The sequence below is a fragment of the Cricetulus griseus genome, chromosome X (genome assembly GCF_003668045.3).
Source record: "Cricetulus griseus strain 17A/GY chromosome X, alternate assembly CriGri-PICRH-1.0, whole genome shotgun sequence".
Lineage (NCBI taxonomy): Eukaryota > Metazoa > Chordata > Mammalia > Rodentia > Cricetidae > Cricetulus > Cricetulus griseus.
This window is the reverse complement of record NC_048604.1, coordinates 6828509-6845926: the sequence shown is the minus strand read 5'-3', so window position 1 is coordinate 6845926 and position 17418 is coordinate 6828509. Positions and strand designations below refer to the sequence as shown.

The following is a 17418-nucleotide window of genomic DNA, read 5'->3' as shown; positions in this document are numbered from 1 at the left end:
CTTAACCCATAGTAATTGCTCGATATGTTCATTCCCTATACTCAGAAGCAAAGTAGGAATCAAAAAAGGAAAGAAGAAAAGCAGTTTGGGTCCATAAATTCACCCCATCTAACTCAGTATAACTACTTTTTAATTAATAGAGAGAGCTCTAATTGAGAAAGTGTAAAGCATTCTAAATCTCTTAGATAAAACCACATGCCATCTATTTCTTGTCTCTAGATAAAGTAAAATCAATATTTGAATTAACGGAAGAAATTAAGTGGTTGCTGAAACCATTTTGGAATTTAATAAGTTTCAACACGAAGTATTTGGTAAATGATGATACAAAATACTTGTGCCCTTAAAACATTCTTCACAAAACTTTTAGGGAAAAAAGTCAATCAATCTGTTTGTTTGTAGGTACACTGGCAGATTAGCAAAGCTAATGGACTTGGGGTAAACCTAAGCACCATCACTCACCTTGAAGTCAAGCCACCTAAGGAAATGTGATCTTTAAAATGTAGATCAGCAGACTGTGTCTCCATGGCTGTTTAGTCCTGTACTGTTATCATTGAAACGGACCACCAAGACAGCAGTAGAGAAATAATCCCTCTTCATTTAAATGAGGGAATAAGACCACAGAAGGGGAAGTGGCATGCTGTAGTTTGGAACTTGAGCCCAGAACACTCCATTTGTAGTCCTTCCTCTTTAACCCTACTATTTGGAGCTTACTATCCAGCCAACTCAAAAGAATGGAGAGAACAAGTGTTTGCAATTATGCTTAAGGTCGTTAGCAGGAAGATGGTTTCACTACTGCCCTCCTTCCCACTTCCTTCCCATTTATGTCTTGGAAGCCAAGTCTCACCTAAGCAAGTTCTGCCACAGGCTTAGCCCTGTCTCTCAACAACACTGCTTAACAGTCACTCAATGAGCACACATTTCCAGATCACCTACTTCTCTTTTTCTCTTTCAAAAAAGTGCTTTACTCATACAATAAATTTTGATCCTATTTTTTCTTACTATACCCAGAGATGAGCCTCATGAGAGAAGCTTCATCTTGTAATAGATGGTCGTTAACACCCACAACTGGACTAGGCAGTGTGCCAAGAACGGGACACTTCGGGGCACCCAGCACCTTCTTTTAATAGACTGCTTTATGGAGCTTTTCATCCTCCAAGTCCAGGAACAAAGGAATGAAAGGAATGGGAAAGGGAATTGCAAGTAAACTGCCAAGAAGATCAGACACAGAAACAAATTGCAGTGGGCTAAAGAAAGTTCAGAGTAAAGTGTGAGATCCAGTGTGATCTGAAACTGTGCATAAACCATGGTTAACAGAAAGAGGCAGGAAGGCCAGACATAACACCCCTCTCATGAGCAGCTGGAGACAAATACACAGGAGTGTGTAAATAGGAGTAAGCTCACACAAAGTGAGTGCTGCAACCTTATTTAATGCTTCATTTACAATGTCCTAGTCAGTGAGGTACAAGCCAAAGCCCATCTCCTTTGTGTAATTCAGGTCAGTTTCCCCGTGAAAACATTGTCACCGAGCCAACAAAACTGAATGCTGGCTTCTCTGAACAAGTCCTGGGTGTAAATAGACCAATAAGTGATAGGTCCTTGTATCTCACTTATCTATCCTAGGGCTATAGACCAGGGAAGCATAGGAGTGTAAATTCTGTCACAGTGAAAGTCACTTTCTCCTAAAAGGGAAAGATGGTAAGCAGGCTAAAGAATACAGATCCTCTAGGCCTGCCCTGGCAGCTCCCATTCTGGTAAAATCACAGCATTATATCTCTGAAGAGCTTCTTAGAAAAGAAAAATGCACCCCCCCAGAGTTATTGAACCTTAATCTGCATGACCAAGATCTCCTGGTGATTTATATGCATGTCAAAAATCTGTTACTTAAATAAGAAGGATAATAGCAATTAACATCTGCTTAGTTTTTAGTGTTTCTGGGTGCTGAGCTGAGTAGTTCACACGCATTTTTCTATAGAGAAATGAGCTCTAAGCACCAGAAAGAATGAAACTGCCCAGGGACCCTTAGGCATGATTATCCTTTTTCAGAAAAGGTTTACATGTAGGGATGGTTATTGTCTCAAATGCTCCTATAAATAAACTGAGGCTCTTTAGAAGTAAGCAGGTTGTCCAAGGTTATATAGCTGTGAGGAGTGGGGGACAGTATTCTAACCCAGAAGTACTTCAAACCTGGAGTCTTACCTATTTCATATTGTTTTTGTCTATCTTTATCTTTCACAGAAACAGAAAAGGAAGTTTCCATTATTCTATACTATGTCAAATTCCTTGATTTTGAAGCTTTAATGGAAGAGGTACAGAAACATCTTTCCTTATAAAATTACTCTTAAGAAGAAAAATGATTGATATATCAGAATCCAACTGGTGTGCTCCCCATCCCCCCAAGCATTATACTACTGTGTCTTGCCAACAAAACTGAATCATGAGTTATAAGAGCTCGAGGGCTTTCCAGGGTCATTTAATATAATGTCTTCAAATTACAAACAAGGAAATGGGTCCAGAGAAAGGCGGATAACCCTGTCTAGCTAATAACCCTGACTCCCAGCACCATGTTCTTCTTGTGCCTGGCTCTGCACAAGCACACCAAAGCTTAAGTCACCACAAGCTTTCCAATTAGTATGCTTAAGTAATTCCTGGAATAGTGTGTCCTAGAAGCCTAAAAGCTCTTCCATATGGTGAGCTGAAATTCTGCTTCCCTGTAACTCCCCCGCCTTCTCGCCCCATCAGTCCTGGTTTGACTCTCTGGAGAAATATTCAGACAGTCTTCAGACATTCCAATTTTAAAGCCAGGAAAATATCTGAGTTTGGAATATAAATTCAGCTGTCTTATGCCTCCCATGTGATCATTTCCTCATAACTTCTGCAACTTTAATTTATGCTGCATAATGACAGTTTATGCTGTCTGCTTTTGTATGGCCCAACTGATTCTTTCTTGTTCTCAAGTGACCAGCACAATGCAATCTGACCCAACTGGCCTTTGAGTGAGGCGGATTAGAAAAATCAGCTTTTTCCAGTAGATGCAATAAACAAGTGATATTTCACAAAATTACAAAATGAATACAGCTCTAGAACCCTGCAATGTAGGAGTTTCTTGGAAGAGGGATGCTTGACAGGCCCAGTCTTCTTATGCACAAGCTCAGTTTTCATTGCCTTCTGCTGCACCTCTGTGTATGCCAGAGTTGGGCGAGGTACTTGATTGATAAGCGGAAGTCTTTTTCACCTTGAGTACACATATGGAGTTTTAGAAGCCTGCCATCATTCTTTAAATGTGTCTTATTGGCATTCCAGGCAATGAAACTTCCTTTTCTTGGCCATATAATCAAATGTCTGTGAGTGCCTGACTTATGTTTGTTTTCACCAAATCCATTCTCTGAAAGTCTATGACTTAAGCAAACTCCAAACTTAGTATCTCATTCCTCATGTTCCCACACATTTCTGAAGCTTCTGTCTCTGTTGACAAGATACCATGCTTTTGTGGCTTTTTTTAGCTTCCTGAACATTTTCTATCATTGTATTGTCTTTAAACTCTTGGGCCACTTTGATTTATTTGCATTGTTTCCTTTTCTATAATATTTCAAATGTGGTTAAACTCTAATATTCCCTTCTCAGAATACAGACATTTGTCCTTTGGCTTCAGGAGTCTTTTGTATGTATTTATCTCAGTACCATTTTCATTCCTTAAACTCTGGAGTATAATTTGAAGTCAGGTACTGTACTTTTTCCAGCATTGTTCTCTGTGTCTAGGATTGTTTAGCTATAGATTGCTTGGGCTTTTTAGGGTTTTTCGTGCCTCTATAGAAATTTTAGGATTGTTTTGTCTATTTCAACAAAGAAAACTATTGGAACTTCAGTAAAAATTGCATAGAATCTAGATAACTTTTTATAATACACCCACTGCCACAATATTAATTTTTCCAGTGCATGAGCATGGGAGGTCTTTTGAACGTTTACTGTCTTCTTCAATTTCTTTCTTATTTTGTAGGTTTTACTGTAGAGTTCTTTGACTTGGTTAAGTTTATTCCAAGTTTTTTGTATGTTTTTGAGACTATAATTAATGAGGTTGCTTTCCTGATTTTTTTCTCAGCACATTTGTAATTAGTGTGCAGTAAAGTTGCTCTTTCCTTGTATTGAACCTGTATTCTATACCTCACTAAAAGTACAAACATCGCAGACTCTTCTGATGGACTCTTTGGGGTCTTTTTAGTAGTGGATCATATTATTTGCAAGTGGGGATAATTTTAAGTCCTTTTCCTGCTTTTATTCTTTTTTATTTCTTTCTCTTGCATATCTATTTTGGTTTAAAATTCATGTATTTTATTGAATAAAAATGAGAATAGACACCCTTATCTAATTCCTGAATTTTGGAGAAATGTTTTCAATTCATACCCATTCAGAATGATGTTGACTATAAATTTGTCAAACATAGTCTTCTTTGCACTTTGGAAAGTAGAAAATTAACATCTAGAATATATAAAGAACTAAAAATGATTAGCATCAAAAGAACAAGATGTTCAATCAATAAATGGACAAATGAATTAAAAGCATAACTGTCTCAACAAAGAAGTGCAAATAGCTAATAAATTTATTTTTAAAAATATTCAACTTCTTGGGTTATTAAGCAAATGTAAATGAAAATTATATTGATATAACATTTCGCCCTAAGGAAAATGGCTAAAGTCAAGGAAAAAAATCATGTTTTTAAGAATAAGTGGGATAGAAACTAATACACTATTGATAAGAATGCAAATAAATTAGTTTTACTGCTATGAAAATTAGTATTCATGTTCCTTTAAAAACTAAATATAGAACTGCTATATGATATAGTTATATCATGCTGAGAATATACCTGAAGGCATCAAAGTCACCATGCAATAGAGAAACTAGCATACCCATAATTATTGTTGCACTATATACAGAAGTCAATTAATGAGATCAGCTTAGATGCCAATCACAAAAGAATTTTCAGGATGACAAAGGAGGAATATTCATTTATTTAAAAGAACATAGTTACATCATTTGTAGGAAATACATGGAATTACATTGGATTCATTACATTAAATAAAGTAAGCTAGATTTAAAAATACACATATTAAAAGATTGTGCTCATTTTTATAATCTAGAGGAAGGAAGAAAAATGTAGTAGGAAGACAGTGGAGAATAATAATATAATAGGGGCTAAAGTAACTAAAAGGGTTATAAGTATGTGTGAAATTTTTCACAAAGATGCCCATTAATTTATATAATTAATATGTGTTGGCACAAACAGATATTGTTACATATTGATAACTTTCAATTCCTAGTATCTGATCCTCTTCTCTTTTATGAGCTTTAGATTCATGCACATCAGACATTTTGCCTTGGCACTTTATTGACATACTAAAGCCAACACATTAAGTGACATGGTCATTGCTTCTTAAATCTGATGGTCTTACTATATGACCTATTATGATTCACAGCAATGAACAGCTAGTGATTCAGAAATAAAATTCCAATGGTCTTACTCTCCTTTTAAAATCTTCCACATGCCAAATATTGTGAAGCTGAATTGATCCTAAGTATACAATGCCTTGTAAATGTTTCCTATGTTCCATTGTCTCTGCCTCAATTTCCAAAATCCTGATTTACTCAAAAGTTTTCCAATCATTCAGTCTTAAATTTCCTGTCTGTAACTTCTATAATAATCATCATCAGTTATAATATTGAACTTGTCACACCTCTTCTCAAACATTTTCAACTTCCTATTACAGAATATTTTCTGTAAATAGCCACATGGCAAATATTCTGAGCTTTATGGGCCATAAAGCTTGTATCATAATTGCTCATTTCTGCTGTTCTTAGCATTAAAATGGCCATAGACACTATGAAAATTTATGAGCTTCACTGTATTATACAATTTTATTTGCAAAAATAAGGATCCAACACAACTTGGCTCAGGAACCATAGTTTGACTCCCCCATATATAGACAGAATTAATTTATTTTCCAGAATGAGACTAAAATTCCTCAACAATTTTAGCAAATTATTTCATAATTTAATCCTATTTTCTAAACAAGTTGTAAATGCATCAGAGTTATTTGAATACACTTGTCCAACTCTGTCTTTTTCCATATTGTTTTCTCAATCTACAATTCACTCTTCTGTAATTTTTCTCTGTGACAATTTTTTATCTCAAGAAAGTTTAGATACTGGGCATTATGTATGCTCTTTATTTTATTTTTTAGAATTTCATAAATAACTACTTCATTTATATCATTTCTTCTCTATCCTTTACACCTCCAACTCCTTCCATGTCCCCCTACTATCCCTTAAATCCATGATCTTTCCTTCATCATTGTTACATATATATATAATATATATTATATATATATATATATATATTAAATTCAACTAGCTGAGCTCATTTAGTGTTGCTCATATATGCATATGTTCAATGATTTGGTATTGTATAACCTATCCAAAGAAACAAAGGAACAAAGAAAGAAAAAGTAAAAGTAAAGAAAAATGAAGAGAAGAACAAGAGACACATACCAAAGTGGACTTTCTTACTAATCTTGTTCTGTTAAATTGGTACAAAGTGTTATATAAAATCTAGGAATACATCAGTGAGACTCTGTTCCTAAGGACAAAAAAGACAAGTCAGGAAGAACTTTGATACAGCGCATTATAGCCAAATGTACTATGAACAAACTTTCAGAGAGAATACAAAACAGTCTGGCAAACAAGTAACACTTACCTGGAACGTTTTTTTTTTTTTTCTGGTTAAGTTTTTCCAATTAATATTCCAAGTAGAAACTTTGGAGAGAAATAATAGAATGTCCTGGCCTTGAAATTAAGGCAGGATATCTTTGAGGCCCTTATCCAAAATCCACATATGAAAAGAAATGGAGTTTCTTGGAGTATTTTGTAGAAAGCAGATGCAAAGCTCACTGCTATGTCTTAAAAAACTCAAAGGTATGGCCCACCATACCTCTCTTAGCAGTGAAGTCCTTTTGGCCTGTAGCCACCTTAATTTTCTAACCAACACTTAACTTTATAGCATAGTACAGTGGCTAAGAAATTCTGTGTATAGTGAAATGCTCTCATTAACAAACACTGGTATATGTCTTGGGCAGGCCTGGGCTTACAATGAATGAAACTGATTTATGGAACTAATACTATTAGTTTTGCTTCAGTCTAATTAAGGCAGGCAATTGTGGTATTACAGACTTTTTTCTGAATTAAGCCAGATATTCCATTGGATGTTTCCATTTTCTCTGGAGTGTTTATCTTTATTTAATGGTTTAAGTAGTACTCCCTATGTGTTTAATGGTAAGTTACAGTGAAATTAATTTTAAAAAGAGGGCTTTTTTTCAAATTACTTAGTTTGCTTCCCTGGAGAAATGTGTAAGTGAAACAACTGTACACTTCCAACAGATGGAATGAAAATCAACTTTAAAATTTCAATTTGTAATCTTTCTCTTAGGTTGTTCCAAACTATGAGCAAAATATGATGAGGCTGGATTTACCTGGAATAATTTGAAATTTACCCAATTCCAGATTCTTCTGGGAACTATCAAATGGCTACAAATGCAGAATGCTAGAATTTGAGACCAGGTAAAGTTTTGAGTCCCACTCCTGATAGATACAGAGTACCCAGTCATGTTGTCAAGTCCTTTATGCCACCAGAGGGCTTCCAGAATTTTGTGGTTCCATGGGGCCTTTTTCAGGGAAGACTTCAGCAAAGAATTACTTGAAGCTAAAGGGAGGAAGTAATGGTGACTTCTCTCTCTCTTATTCTCTTAGCTTTGTGAGAAAGGGACTGTCTTCCAGAAGCATGTTTAATCTAAGGCAGTGAAGATAGAACAGTAGCACAAGCTGAGAGAGAAGATGCTGCAGAGCTGAATTCTCTGGACTGGCAGTCTTTGTCGTCTTTAGCCTGAATTGCCAGTTCTGAAAACCGAACTCTGGGCCTTGTCTTCTCCAAGGCCCATGTTGTTCTCTCTTAACTCCCAGAGATTAAACGGTAAACGAGACAAAGAAAGAAGAGAAGCATGCTTTCCTTCCAGGATTTCCCAGTTCAGCTCATCAAAGAAGAAAAGTAAATAAAGTTTCAAGAAAAGAAAACAACTCAGTTTAGCTTAGCTGGACTACCTTCTGCATTTTCTAGGAGCCTAAGTCCATTCCAGTTAGACAGGAATTGTTGTAAGTAGAAAATAGGGCCTCGACTTCCTCAGTATGCATACCCTCACTCTGGAAGCCTTTACTCTCAAGTGTGTCCTTATGCTCCACATAGTTCACCAACCTTGGCTTCAACAACTAAGCAATCAATGCCTAGGAGGTCCAGAGTGCACTCATTTTTGTGGAAAAATAGCCCCAACAGTGATTCAGTAACCCCTATACACAGCTATTATAAGTCCTGGGATGGTCTTACTTTTAAATAACTTTTAACTGACTTTCAAAATAGCTACTACTGTTACCAAACTGCTACTATTGCTCACAATCTGGAGTCATCAGACAGATTTGTCTGTAGAAAGTTTCTATCGTATTCACGTGTCTAAAGGCAAAGAGTTACTTTGAGATTATTGAGGAATTGTTCATGATTGTTCAGCAGCCACATCTGAGGCCTTGACCGACTTGCTGAATTTCTATTTCAGCCTCACATTTTAAAATTAATTTTTATTTAAATTAAAAAATCTTAATTTACATACCAATCCAAGTTCCCTCTCCCATCCTCCCACTCCCCCCACCAACCTCCACCCCACCCCCCATCCACTCCCCAGGGAGAGTGAGGCCTTCCAATGAGGGATCAGCAAAGTCTATCACATCATTTGGGGCAGGACTTAGGCCCTTCTCCTGTATCTAGGCTGATAGAGTTTCCCTCCATAGGGAATGGGCTCCCAAAGCCCATTCGTGCACTAGAAAATATGGCACTAGGGAAATGTCCAGAGATCTACAAGAATGACCCCAACTAACACTCTAAGCAATAGTGGAGATGCTACCTTAAATGCCCTTCCCCTATAATGAGATTGATGACTACCTTATATGCCATTCTAGAGCCTTCATCCAGCAACTGATGGAAGAAGAAGCAGACACCTACAGCTTAGCACTGAACTGAACTCGTGGAATCCAGTTGCAGAGAGGGAGGAGGGATGAACAAAGGGTCAAGACTATGCTGAGGAAACCCGCAGAAACAGCTGGCATGAGCAAGTGGGAGCTCACAGACCCTCAGTCTGACAGCTGGGGAACCAACATTAAGACCTAATCAGGCCCGCTGAACGTGGGTGTCAGTTAGGAGGCTTGTGCAGTCTATGGGGCCTCTGGCAATGGAACTAGTATTTATCCCTAGTGCACAAATGGGCTTTGGAAGCTCAGCCTCATATTTTTAAGCAATATAAAAGATTGTAATTAAATTGAAGAGAGACTATTATAAAATGTTGAGATGGATTCATATTAGGCTTCAAATGCATTGATAACACACCCCATACTTTTATCTATTTTTATTCCCTGGTGTGTTTATCCAAATAGTCATAGATACAAGGTTATTGCAAACCATATTTTTCTGTTGCCATAGTGCTTTCTATTTTAAAGGAGTAAACACAACTATCTCCTTAACAAGGGTACTTTTTTTCTATTAGAAATTGCTAGATAACATGATATATCGTGCAATCTGGTATAGTGTTCTTGTTGGGGATAATTCAGGATAGACCATAGAGAGAAGACAGGTTCAAAATGTCATTGCTTTTTGCCTATTCCATCAGCTGTCATTTTCCTGTCACTTTCATAAGAGCTATTATTAACATCTCTATTTATTAGTTCCATGAAGATTTTATCCTTAATTTTCAAATGATATAGATATATACACACATATATATGAGAGAATCTAAGACTTATATGCTTGCCTTTCATCTAGATTTTTATTTCTTAGTCATTTTGCCTGAGCAAGGCAAGATGAATTTCTAGTCTATCTTCCTGCCTATCTTTATGAGATGACACTTGAGTTTTCTGTTTAGTCTGCTGCCATTATTCTGCATGGCTCCTGAACCTCTGACTGTATTTTTCCATGGGACTGCATTTAGAACTGGTCACTTTCTAATATGTCAAATTTGTACCTGAGATATTTTTTATTAGTTCAAATTAGGAACAAGCTTGTTTCACATGTCAATCCCTTCTCCCTCTCCCTCCCCTCACCCTCATCCCTCCTACCCCACCCAGATCTACCCTCCACCCCATCCACCCTCCACTCCCCAGGCAGGGTAGGGCCCTCCCTCAATGGGGCCTGAACAAGGGGGAACAGAATGACCCCAGATGCTATCTGGGAGACCAGTAGAGGACTGATACAGACCCCTGAACATGGATGTCAATGAGGAGGCCTTTGCACTTTAGGAGGCCACTGGTAGTAGATTAGTATTTTTCCCTGGTATAAGAAGGGACTTTGAGATCCCATGCCATGTGAAAGGATGCACTCTTGCCCTGGACACATGGAGAAGGGCCTAGACCCAGCCCAGGATGATGTGGTGGACTTTGCAGAGTACCTGAGATATTTAATCATCCTATTCTTTTTTTCTTTTTTGCATCAAGAAAGATGGTTTCTTTCCCACGTTCAGGGGCAAGACAGCCTGGAAATCCTAATATTTCATATTTTGCTGCAGATTTATGTTATAAATGCCCTCTTATATGTTTGCTATGAAATTTTAACTAAAGTTGTCATTACACTCATTTATGAAAGTAAATCCATTGAGAGAAATGAGAAGCAATTTAGTCCTATATCCAATTGTGTTCAGGAAAAAAACAAGGGAAACAGAATTCTGGAACAAAGTGAAAATTTCCTATTTTGGTTATACAGACCAGAGAAGAATATGGGACACAGATGAGAAAGGAAGAGAATCTCCATCTCATGACTTAATGTTGCAGGTATGTAGGAATGCCTAAAGCCAGTTGAAACAGACATCTAAGGTAACCACCACCCCCACCAGTAATGTGAGAGCAAAGTACATTCTTTGTCTGTGGCAGGCAGACCAAGACCAACTTGGTCAGGAAGAACCTTTATTATATACCCAGAAAACTCCATGTCACCTTTGTATGCAATCTTCTGGGTCTTGTCTGCCAACACATCTTGTTTTGCCCTTTAGTTTCTCTGGAAGATGATTTTATACACTCTCAGTTGGCCAGATTGTGACAGTCTTTCTTTTAACCAAACATCTGGGTATTTCTAGATGTTCAACAAACATTCCTAAAATTGCTTTTTGCTTTCAAAACAGTTTCTGAAACAAAATATTACGGCAATGTGTCATCTCAGTCCTAACCCTAGACCTCTGCCTCCTGATTCTTATTGGCCATTGTCCAGCTGCCTTTGCTACATAACTATTTTTCAAGGACTGCAGGAGCACCTTTGACTTAGTTGAGAAGCTATCTATCTTCAGCCCCATACTTTGCATCTTAAAATGAAGATCACATCAGATCTATAGTTTTTGTAAATCATCTGTGGTTAAAAGTATGTCACTTCCCCCTTTCCAAAGATGTCTGTATTTTATAATACCCCCAAATTTGTGACTTCATTATGTCATTTGACAAAAAGATTTTCTGTAGATGTGACTAAGGATTTTAATATTGGCATTTCATGTTCTGTATTATATGGGTGTGGCTAATGAAATAACAATAACATTTAGGTGTGAAAGAGGAAAGCCCCAGTGTCAGAATCAGACAATGAAAGATGAAATTAAGTGATATGGTGGAGAACCCATGATCCAAATACTGCAGGTATATTTTAGGAGCTGTAGTTTGTTAAACAAACTATGGAAATATGTAGTGAAAGGTTTCACACAGTCATCACTGAATAAGTATGCATTATATGACAATTACCTTATTGATCTTAATAGAATTTATAATCTAGACGGTTAGAGGGATGAACAAAAATATGATGCATTATAATTGCAAATGTTTTATGGCAGAAAAAAACTAGGTTGCTACAAATGTATGTACTAGGAGGTACTGACTTCTTGAAGTGATACCAGAAAAAGGAACATTGGCATTTAGGACATCCATGCTTATTGTGACACTCCCTGGCTAAGATAACCTTCATCACCTCTTTCCAAAGCCACACCATGGCATCAGTGACATATAAGTTTAGAACAAAAAAACATTATTCTATTTTATAAGAACCAGTGCCACAAAGCTAATGGTCTTCCTCCAAAGCCAGACAGGGCCACACTGGGCAAGGGCATCTCTAGTTTATGATAGGTGTACCCTTGGTGACCTGCATCTCATGAAAGCAGTAAATAAATTCTGGCTTCTTAATCATGGAAAGGAGAGAAATTTATGAAGAGGAGAGAGGATTGACAGGTGGTAGGAAAGTGGAATAGTATAGCCCATATGTATTGTGTACATGTGTGAAATTGTCTAAAAACAGATCTAATTCATAACAAAATATACCTCTGGCTTCTCTGACCTTTGTTATCCATGTGCATGGATGATATTCATACCTCTTAGTATCCAGTTATCCATCCCAACCCTCTGTAAATAGTCAAATTTGTCTATCCTACATTTCCCTCCCCTCGCCTCAACTTTCAACTTTCCCCTTTCTATAACTTTTGTTGATTGTTGACATATTAAATCATTTAAGAATAAGGTAGCCCAATAGAATTTTCAGTGATAAATAGTATTATACCTAGAAATATGACTTCCAACCTATAGATGAAGCACTTGATGGGATGGATGAGAATGGCATGGAAAAGGGTGAAGGTGATGCCTGGCTAGCCACGTCTGACTAATTTATCAGAGCTACTTCAAAGTTTCTTCTTTATTTTTGGTTTGTCGAGATGGGGTTTCTCTGTGGCTTTGAGGCTGTCCTGGAACTAGTTCTTGTAGACCAGGCTGGTCTCAAACTCACAGAGATCCACCTGCTTCTGCCTCCTGGGTGCTGAGATTAAAGTGTGCGCCACCTATGCCTGTCTTCAAATTTTCTTCTTATAAAGGCAGTATTAATATTGGATTAGGACAGTCTGGTCTCCAGAGCGAGTGCCAGGATAGGCTCCAAAGCTACACAGAGAAACCCTGTCTCGAAAAACAAACAAACAAACAAAAATTGGATTAGGAACTTACAAATTTCAAGGATTAAAATTTTGTTTGTTTTTATACTTGCATACTTAATACATACAGACTTTTTTGGCCATTATGAAACAGTAAAATGAATTACACTAACTTTTTGTTACATACTATAACTAATCTAGAAATGACAAGACTCCCACAGGAGGATACTCAGAGATGCTGTGCAAGCATGGTGTGATTATACATAAGCAACATGAACATCTGTAGATTTTACAATAAATCAGGATCCTATAACCAATGCCCTAGAGATGTTGAGGGATGACTACATGGTTATACCTAGCAGTAGTAGAGATTAAAATTTCAACATGTAAATTTGGGGGAAAATATCTGTACATAATAGCACATAAGGTGTCACCTATTTAGGAGGTACCATTTCTACTAAGGTCATATATTGAATGTAATTCCAGCAGAACAAATTGAATTGCCTGAATAATTACTGACTCAAATACATGCTACCATCCTAACAAGAGGCCCTGTATCAAAGTGCCCTGAATAAAGGAAAGCTAGGAGCTATCTATTGATATTAGCAGGAAAGGAGTCACAGGTACAGTTATAAGTCCACAGAAGGATAAAGCAAATCCTCTGACACTAAAGCTAGAGTACAGAGCAGCTCAAGATAGATTGGATAAGACACAAAGAGAAAAAGTTTGCTCATAGCCTTGGATATTGTGAAATCATCCATCAGAAACCCAGTATATCCCTGAGGACCTATAACTTAAAGACTGTGAAGATGCAATTTCCTCATTTGCAGGGTGACTAGACTCTCTGAAGCAACTTTGTGGCAATGAACCAGTGAGGCCAGCTTGAGCTGAAGCTAAGTTCTGCAGGGTTGGAGGAGGTCATGGCTCTACAGTCTTATCTGGACCCTGGAGCCCTAAAAAGTAATAATTATCTTGGTCCAAGTAGCATTAAGCCATGACAGCTTATGACACAGCATAAATATTATGGAGTTCCCTTTGCTCTGAATCTATGCTCACTCTGTTCCCATCTACTAAAAGTGTTACTTCTCTATGTATGGTTTCACAGTACAGAAGACATAGTTTCAATTTCTCAGTTATACCTTCACATCATACTCTGAATTGTTAAGGTCACTTCAGCAAGAATTTTGTATTTTGAGTTCCACACCTAATTGCTAATTACTGCAGTCTAGTTGTTATTTCCCTTTGTTCTCGTGTACTATTGCATTTCTTTATCTAATGAACAGCGCCATTTGTAGTCTGGTCCATTTACACCAAAGAGTTTATTCCATCTACTTGAACACTGGAGTTCTAAAATTCTAGGATTTGGTTATTGATGCTGTATACAGAGCAAGGGACCTGTTAATCATCAAAGTGACTGGTATTTCTTTTCTTTTCATTTAATTTCTGAAGCCAGCAAGATGGATCATTATGGGAAGGTACTTGCTGCCAAGCCTGACAATCTGAGTTCAATTCCTAGGATCCACATGGTAGGTGAGAACCAAATAATGAAATTTGTCTTCTGACTAACTCAGTACACACACATAGACATGCGAGTGCACACACACACACACACACACACACACACACACACACACACACACACACACACACAAAACATAAGTGCAATATAATTTTAAAATATAAAATTTCCTTTTCCTAGCATATGACAATTATATATTAATGGATTGAAGGGTGAAATTTCAATACACACATACAGTTTGTACTGAACAAATCAGTGTGTGTGTGTGTGTGTGTGTGTGTGTGTGTGTGTGTGTGTGCGTATGTACTAGGAATGAAACTAATACTTTGTAAATACTAGGTAACTGTTGTAACTTTTAGCTACACACCAAATGCTTATTATCATTCCTTTTTGTTTAGAACCTTTGAGCCCCCTTCCCTCCTAGATCATCATAAATATACTTCATGACAATGAGAGATAGCCATGCTATACACTCATAAGAAATGAATTCAGGCACCATACCAAAGAAATAATTACACCCTATATTTATTGTGATACCATCTCCAAGTCGCTACCTATAAACACCTCTACAGTCAGACCTTTCTAAATGGGGTAAATCTTAGAGTTTCTATTGCTGCAACAAAACACCATTACCAATAAACAAGTTGGGGGGAAAGGGTTTATTCAGCTTACATTTCCACATCACAGTTCATCACTGAAGGAAATCAGGATAGGAACTCAAACAGGGCAGGAACCTGGAGGCAGGACCTGATGCAGAGGCCATGGAGGGTGCTGCTCACTGACTTGTTCCCCATGGCTTGCTCAGTCTGCTTTTTTATAAAACCCAAGACTAAGAGCCCTGGGATGGCACCACCCACAATGGCTGGGACATCTCCATCAATCACTAATTAATAAAATGCCTTACAGGCTTGCTTACAGCAAGGTCTTATAGATGAATTTTCTTGAGGTTTCCTCCTCTCAGATGACTCTAGCCTGTGTCAAGTTGACATAAAACTATCCAGAACAGGAAATATCTGGAAATTTCTGGACCTGACACATTCCATATGCAGACAATGGAAAGACAAGTTTATCTATTATCTGCCTTCCTCTGGTGCTGCTGGGCTACGGCCTCTGCACTACCTGCAATGCTCAAAACAAGTAAAGAGGTAAAAAGGTACTGTGCTTTATGGTTTTGATTATGTAATAGCTTCCCAACTCTAGCGCTTGAACTTCTATAGAAGGAAGTCAAGCTCATAGACTCCGATCCTGGTGCATCTGTTTCTTATGACCTAATAAAGCAACTGGAGATCAGAATGCAAAGCTAGACACACTAGTTAGCTATAGAGGCTGGGCAGTGGTGTCACACAGCATTAATCACAGTACTCAGGAGATAGAGGCAGATGGATCTCTGTGAGTCCAAGACCAACCTGGCCTACATGAGAGTGAATGAGTCCAAAAGAGTAACAGAGCTCACACCTTTAGTCCCAGTGCTAGAGAGAATATAAGGAAGAAGCAAAGGGTCTTATTTGAGATTCAGTTTCAGACAAGATCTCCATTTCAGCCTTGGTAGAAGAGCTACCGGCTGCTTTGCTTCTCTGATCTTCAGCTAGAACCCCAATATCTGTCTCAGGGTTTTTTATTATTTGTGTTACAAGTTTCCCTTCTCTTTCAGAAATCCATTTAGAAAGTGTTTCTTTCTTTTCATGGTAAGGACTTCTCAAATAATAGCTCAATCTTTGCTCTGGAGCACTAAGGCTGAGGGAGGACTAAGTCTTAAGGAAAGAATGATCATTTCTACATTTCTTTATTTTAATTTTATTATATTATTTACTTATTTATTTATCCATTAGTAATGGAGTATGCCATGGCACACATGTGGAAACCAGAGGAGAACCTGCTAGAGTTTGTTCTTTATACCATATTGGTCTTGGGAATCAAACTCAGAGCATCAGCCTTAGCAGCAAGTGTCCTCACCCACTGAGTCATCTTACTGATCCACATAAATCTTTTCATCTTATGATAGAAGTAATTCCACAATCTGTGTTGGCTCAGAGATTCAAATAACTTAGGATGACAAGAAACTAAATATTAGTATATAACTATGCTAACTTAATATTCCATGAACAGTTTGTCTTCACAGACATGTACTACTTGAAACAGAACTAAGTCAGATCACTCAATAAGGCTATCTTGATGGTGTCCCAGAAAGTATGTCCTTCATGCTCCATAAACACAGCTATCCAACTGGTTAACCCTAGAAAAACTCATTTCCCTTCCTAGATTTCAGTTTTGCCAATGAGAAATAGAAGGGCACAAGCCAGGTAGTCTGCAATCTTATGAAAGGTTCTATTTAAATGGGTAAATCATATAGAAAACATAGATTGGCCCAGAGAAGTGACATGCTTAAAGTTAAGGCTCAATTTAGGCTAACCTGTTGTTTCTTCTGTAGGATCCAGTGGGTACTGTGAGGCTCTTTGATGCTTTGGGTCATCGATAAGAGCAGCAATCTTCACTGTCTTCGAGCTGCACCAACGTGATTCATAGAAATTTCTAAGCGATTGAATGGCAGATCAATCTGCAGCAGAAAGGTACACCAACCAATTTAGCTTCTATTTGTTTTCTCCTGGTACTTCATTTTTAAAAATGAACCGAAGGGATTTGTGTTTATAAATCAATTTGCAGTTTAGCCACAGGATTCATTTGAATTTTTCTGATCCTGGCAACATTTTAAGATCATAAATCAGATGCTGTTATCATAACAGAATTAGTGACAATGAACTCTTTCTAAAGACATTACATGGAAAACCCATCTGTGGGAGGAATACTTGAAATTATCCTTTATTTCAATGTTGAACAAGGAAAAGCTTTACCAACAAACAACTTGGATTTTATTTGGGAATTTTA

At 37.5% G+C, this 17418-nt stretch overlaps 1 long non-coding RNA gene across 2 annotated transcripts in view; it reads right to left on the bottom strand.

Annotated features, from left to right (window-relative positions):
- LOC103160025 overlaps positions 1 to 17418 on the bottom strand; it is a 132141-nt gene that overhangs the window by 60636 nt on the left and 54087 nt on the right. For both annotated transcript variants that reach the window (XR_004771485.1, XR_004771484.1), the window contains exon 5: positions 16946 to 17089. This is a non-coding gene — a long non-coding RNA (uncharacterized LOC103160025). The remainder of the gene's footprint in view (positions 1 to 16945; positions 17090 to 17418) is intronic.